The following is a 6,792-nucleotide window of genomic DNA, read 5'->3' on the forward strand; positions in this document are numbered from 1 at the left end:
ACCTACACATTCCTACAAGTACTGAAAATTTCATCATTCATAAAAGGGAGACTTGGAATTTCCCAATTGAATGTTTTGGCAACTTAGAAAAGATCTTTATTTTGCATTAAAACACTTTCTGCTTTCAGTAGTACCAACAAAGCCAAAGTACATTGTGTAATATGAAATACTAGTCATAATTCCTTAGAAGGAAGAAAAAGAAGTAGACAGTAATAGAGCTGGAAGCAAACAGTGCTCTTCACCCTTGACAAGAGAGGCAGCCCACTATAAAGAAGCTCCCTATGTTCACCATTAGCTTATAAACATTCCTGCTTAAGGTGAACGGGCTTCCATAGAGCAACTCAGCCTCTGGCATGGAGGACATTTTGAGAAAAATGCCATGGTTTGTAACGATTTCAGTAGTCTAGCAGCAATACAAAAATCATAGATGATATAAAAGCAGAATATGAGCTGTTGCTAGGTACATTTACAACAACTTCTATTCAGCATTAGTTTTATTTAAAGCCAGTGTTGCCTCTGATGTAAACATCTTAAATTTCTGTTTTTCTTTAGGAGAATATTAACAGCACATACACTTGCAATTGTTGTGGCCACCTCCAAAACAAGAAAGCTTTAATTTCTTTAGTGAAAGCTAACTAAGGAGCGGGAAAACAAAGGTATTGTATTTACTGGTTACAGGAAAATTCATTTAAAATATCTACTCCAAGCTAAGTGAAAATACAAGTTGTCTTAGAAATGATCAAAAATGATGGAACAATTATTACTTTGGTGTATGTATTAAGCATAATCACAGAATCATAATGAGAGAAAATGTATTTTAACTTCCTTTTTGTTGTTGTTGTTGTTGTTGTTGTTGTTTTTTGCTGTGCAATCAATCTGAATTCAGAAAAAGACATAAAATATGATTTTTAAAATAGGTCACACCTGTAAGCCATTCTCTTGTATATAAGATGCAATACCTTGTCAGCATGTTGCTGTTTGTAAGTGTTAAAGACAACTTCCCTTCAGCATTCAGCTGATGTAAATTAATTTCATCTCGGAAGATATGGAATGACTCCGGGATATTCAGCTCCTCCAATATAAACCTTGTCTCTGTGAAGAAGCTGAAGTCTCTTCTTGGTATATTTAGGACTGGTAGGCAAAGAACATCAGGAGGGCTGATCTGTAATGCACATGTGTAATTATGAGAGTTGCAAGAAATAAGGCTTGATTTATATTAGTCATGTTTTACCAGACTGAGCAATTAGAAAGTTTGGATTTTCTGTTAAATTTTTGTCCTTTTACTTCATTCTTTATAAATCACCTTCTGCTCTTTTTATTTGTTTCTGTCTGTGTGCTCCTCATGCAAAATTGCTGCAAAATGAGGAAGGAGAAAAAATGATTTATTAACTTCTGAAAATCTTAATTAAGATTTTCAGGAAAAGATGATACTTTCTTCAAAATTCTGTAAATGCAAATAGACAATATTTTAATTCATAGAAAACCTCTTTAAAAAACCCTGATAGTTTTAGTCAAACTCTGCCTCTCAAACTTGACTAATTTTGCATTTTTGACACTGGATTGGGATGAAGAGCCAGAAACATCTACATTTATACTAATTATTTTACTCTCTAAATAAACTCCCAATTGTATGGAAGTCAATAAAATAACACCCGCTTCTGTAGGGCACAGAAGTCATTCCATTCATCTGAAGCTTTTTACAAAAAGTGGAGAATATCCTTTGACTACAACTGTTAAGACATCAAATTCTTTAGGTCATGGTATTTCTTTTACAATATGCATACACAACATTAAGCACAAGATCACAAGCAGAATGGACCTCCAATTGCAACCCTCTGAAACAAAAACTAAAAGAGATATATGATCCACCCAGGTTCCTATGAATCAACAACTTAAGTAAAGCAGTCACTTAAAGATCTGTAATTTATACTGCAGGTTTGCTTATGCAATCACTTCTAGAACAGAGGTTTTTATGGGATGTCTTAACTGACTTAACAGCAAGATGTCAGTAATAACTTGTAACAAATATGATTTCTCTCTTGTTTTTTTTCATTACCTTGTCTAGAAAGTAGGCATAGGCCACAGCAGAAATAAGAGAGTCCAAATCACAGGATTTACTTCCCAGAACAACATGTACTTTCTCCAGATGTTTGCTCCGGTTCTGTAACACATTAGAAGATAACTGTCATGAGTGACATTAAAAAAAAAATAAATCCCAGTCACAAAGAATCTTCAAAAGACGCTCTAAATATCCAGGTACTGTCCTCAGCTGCAACACCTTTTTTTCATTGTTCAAAGAAATTTGGGTTTCATAAAAGATGCAGCTCAGAATGCAAGGAGTAGTAACCTGATGGGGCTCCCTTTAGCAGCAAAGCAACATGTAAGCACTTTCATGCATACGTGGAAAAAGACCTCAAAAATAGATCTCATAAGAAAAGCAATCACGAGGAGTGTGGAAATACACACAGAAAATTATACACACATAGTTCTACTTTTCCCTATTTTCTTTCTTTGGCTGAAATCAGTAAATAGACAAAGTAACAACCAGCTCTTCAGAAGCTGGAAACACTGACTGAAGCATCGATAAGTTTGAGCTTTCCTCACTGTCAACAGGGAGTCTGTTCTGCATTTGACCAAATTATAGCCTTCCAAACCCTGGGAAAAGAACGGACAGACCAACTGCATGATAGGAAAATATTACAGAGTGTCTTCTTCATAACCACACACACATATAAAAACATAAGACAGTGTTCTTTCCCTTGTGTACATTATTAAAGCTAGGCTACCTCCATGGAAACATTCCACTTTTTTTTGTTTGTTTGTTTGTTTTAATAAGTTACACTTCATAATTTGAGAAACATATCTGACTGACACTAAGGTAAATAGCTCAGAAATAAATACATGGAATCAAACATTGTTGCTCTCGTGGTGTAAAGGTGGATGTACTTTTTGTTATTTTGAATTAGAATTTTTCACTAAGTTAAAATTTAGTCTTTCCACAGAAAGATATAATTAGTATAGTATTCCAATAATTATAGCTGTGCAGTATGTTAAAACTAGATTTTTTTTCTCAGTGTCTAGTCTTTTTTCTGCATAACCCTAAGGAAGAAACTGTTCTTTTTCCATTATAATGAAAGGAGCCATGAAAATACCTCTGGGTAATTAAACGAGGACAACTACTCTCTATTTCCTAAGCAGTGGGAAAATTTTAACTACTTAAGACAGACAACTTTCTTAAGTGTACAGAAAATGGAACAGGTATGCTCATTTAAATTGTAGGTCTCCATCAGCAGTAAACCCTCTTTACTTCTACTTTTTTCTTTCCTTCTTTTAATACAGTCTTTTTGCTATATGATTCTTGTCAGCACACATTTCTGACTATTTAATGAAGTGTGAATGAAAGTAAAGTTCATGAGTTCACATTTTGCTTTTTTTTTTTTATTCAGGATCTACAAATCTTTTTTCTCCAGGCTCTTCAAAACTGCATAGCAAACATTACATAGACAAAGTAGGAAACTGAGAGTACTGACAAACTGATTATTCAAACTGTAGAGTCACTCATCTCTAAGTGCAAACAATATAAAAAAAAATCAACTCATCTAATGTCATTCTGTATGTACATATTCTCTATCTATAAACTACTTGCTTCCTGTTTCTCATATTGCATGAAACGCTATCTCATGTAGAACTAGCAGGGATATTTATCAGAAATCTGAGTTTCAGTGATGAGTGTCAGACCCATTCATCAAGCATATTTTTTCCAAAGAAAATGGTAATAAGAAATTTGTGGTCCCATCTTATGAATTTGCTTTGTAGCACACACAATCTGCACACTTGTTCATACAACTCTGATGTTCATGATGACTTTGTTACAGAGCTACATGCAGTCTTCAGATCAGTAGAAATTTTGTGAGGAGTACCACCAAAGATAGAAGAAGCACTTTGTCTTCAAAATTGCATAAAGAAGCTCCCACATTAAATATATATAATATATATTTTTTAAAAAAAAAAGCATATTTCACTCAGTTGTGTGAGCAATCACATCCTAACTCTTAGAGTTCAGAACGGGGACAGAATAATTACAAGAAAATTAAGGAATTCCCAGACCAAAAATTTATGAACCCTACACTTTTGAAGAAATAAGAAAAGCCCTGCTCTAAAGAGTAAATTACAAAGAGAATATAGTAGAGCAATAAATCTCAGGAGACCATCTCTTCTTCAGTATCCAACGAGTTCAACTAGCTACCCACTAACTGATTTTTTATTTTTGAACTCTATCACACAGATATTTCATCAACACAAACAAATGAGAAAAGACTGCGGAAATACTGGCATTTCCTCAATCTGTCCTCAAGAGCTTAACAACAAATCTGAGATAGAGCTTAATGGCTGGGTTCTTTTGTTACAACAGCACCAAGAGGGTGTATTTTTCTGTTAAGGTTGTTAACGTACTTCATTTCTGAATGACAGCTGGCTTCTTCCAGAGAATTTCTGCCTAAGCATGCAGCTATGCAGTGGAGGCAACTGAGAGGCTACTTCCAACTTCTTCTCAAAGGAAAGGAACAGAAACAACTTTCTGAAGGTATTTTGTTGCACACAGCCTTTATGAGGCTGCTCCAGATAGGGTACGTTTTTACTTTATGCATGACAGTCAGTTCTTTTAATGATAGTACCTTTCCCTGAGTAAGAACCTGTTCACTTGCACAAAACTACCATGCTTCACACTCTAATCTCTCATTTGTGGCACTTAGCAAAGTTTTTTTTGGGGTTCTTTCTTAATGAGATTTTTCTAATAAAATAGAACAGTTATTCTGTTAATAGTAAAATACAAACTGAGTTTGTAAGTTGTTTTAAACTAAATAGAGAATAAAAATCCTTTCTCTATTTCTTAAACTATCCCGCATTACTGACAATATTTACATACATTTATATATCTATATTTATTTAACAAAATTTTATTTCTAGATACTTTTTCATGCTTTAAAACAATGCTGCTATTGCAAAGATGATGGTTTTCTTTGGATTTGGTTGGTTTACTGTCCTTTTATTCTATTGGGTAATAGGCAAGAGAAGTCTCAGTAATATTCTAGCTCTGATCTCAGCAAGAAGTTCTCGGTATATTTATATTCTTATCACATTTAATGGAAATGTGTTTGTATTTCACAGATTTTAAGTTTAAATTGGACAGAGCAAAATGCAACACATGCAAGGGCCAAGGACATCCATGGGGAAGCACATAAACAGGTGCATGTTCTCCCTAGTCCTTGGATAATAATACAGAATTACTTACCTTCTCATTCTCCAGTGACTGCCACTAAAATAACTCAGTGATAGATAAAAATCACACTTGTATAATCTATTCACACGGACAACTCCAAATGTCTTTACTATTTGAAATGGTATTCATCCAATGCCAGAATCACAGGTGATATTTTCATATTCAGTGAGATTACTCAGACAGCTACACAGCGTTTTCCCCCTTCTATTTTAACATAACACTTTTGTACCAATAGCACAGATACTTTATCAAAAGCCAAGTAATGACTGGTGTTATGCTTCAGCAGAATTAATACTGTTTTAGCAAGTGCTGGACAGACAGCTTCAGATCTGTGCATTAGTGGTAAAAGATCAACTCTGCCAAACTCTAAGTAACTCATCTCAGCACAAATGTGTGCTTTCCATCACTTCTGCACATAGGCCAATGAAAACAACTTTTTAAAACCTTAATCTGAGTTCAGCATCTTAGAAGTTGTAAAAATCAGTATTCACAGCAAGACCGCTCCTCAGCTTGTCATTATGGGCAAAAAGATACTATCATCCATGAGTGAAACAAATTAGGAGCTAGTCTTTCAGGAACAACCAGGTGTATAGGGCTGCTGAATCACAGCCTGAACCTCTGATTAATCACCTGAGGTGAGCAATGAGTCAGCCATGGAAGCACAGGTGAAAGCAATTCACCTGTGCTGCAGGAAGGGGTGGAGCCTGGCTCCACCTCTGCTAGACCCATTTAAGAGCTGACTGCCAGTGGGGAAGGATCTCTCTGGAGATCTGCTCCACTGGAGTCTATTTTGCAAGCCCAGGATAGGGTTAGTGACTTTCTTTCCTTACTCCAATATAGCAATTACATCAGCCAAGCTCCTGGATATACTATACCATCTGTATATCTGTTGATTATACACCAGGTCTTGCCATAACCCCACTTACTACAATATCTAAAGACTTTAAAAGCTAGCATAAAGGAAGATACTAACAGAACTCAGGCTGTAAGAATAGAAATAATTGAAGATATTGTTACAAAACTGTTTTCATATTGATTAAAATAAGGTCAGTGTAACTCAAAACAGTATTTTTTTTCCATCTCCCAGGGCTTAAATATGAAATTACCTAAAATAATATAAACAGAATACTACATAAAACAATTCCTCCCTGAGACACGTTGCCTTTTTTTGTATGTCTGGAACAAAAATATGCTGTTCCTCTCAACTATCACATCAAATGACAGTTTTCAAAGAGCATACAAATGAAATGGCGTTCTTCAGCCCAGGTGACAACTTCAACTCTGATGGACCTACATGGAAAGCTTCCTTTCTTAAGTTGGTGACAGCTATTCTGAGGCTGGAGCAACTGTAACCTCACCTTTGAGGGCTGCTCCTGGTTCAGAAACCAACACAAAACTAGCTCATGTTAGAATCTATTGTGGTTTGATTTACTGGCTTTTTATTTTCTAGTAGATCAAGGAATAGGATAGGCTCTCTTCTGATAAACCTCATATGCTCTTTCAAAGAACAGAAT

General features: G+C 35.2%; 1 protein-coding gene across 1 annotated transcript in view; it reads right to left on the reverse strand.

Moving 5' to 3' along the window:
• Nucleotides 1–6,792, reverse strand: part of LOC104915087 (protein prune homolog 2) — a 97,770-nt gene that overhangs the window by 79,636 nt on the left and 11,342 nt on the right. The window lies entirely within an intron of this gene.

This window comes from Meleagris gallopavo, chromosome Z (genome assembly GCF_000146605.3).
Source record: "Meleagris gallopavo isolate NT-WF06-2002-E0010 breed Aviagen turkey brand Nicholas breeding stock chromosome Z, Turkey_5.1, whole genome shotgun sequence".
Lineage (NCBI taxonomy): Eukaryota > Metazoa > Chordata > Aves > Galliformes > Phasianidae > Meleagris > Meleagris gallopavo.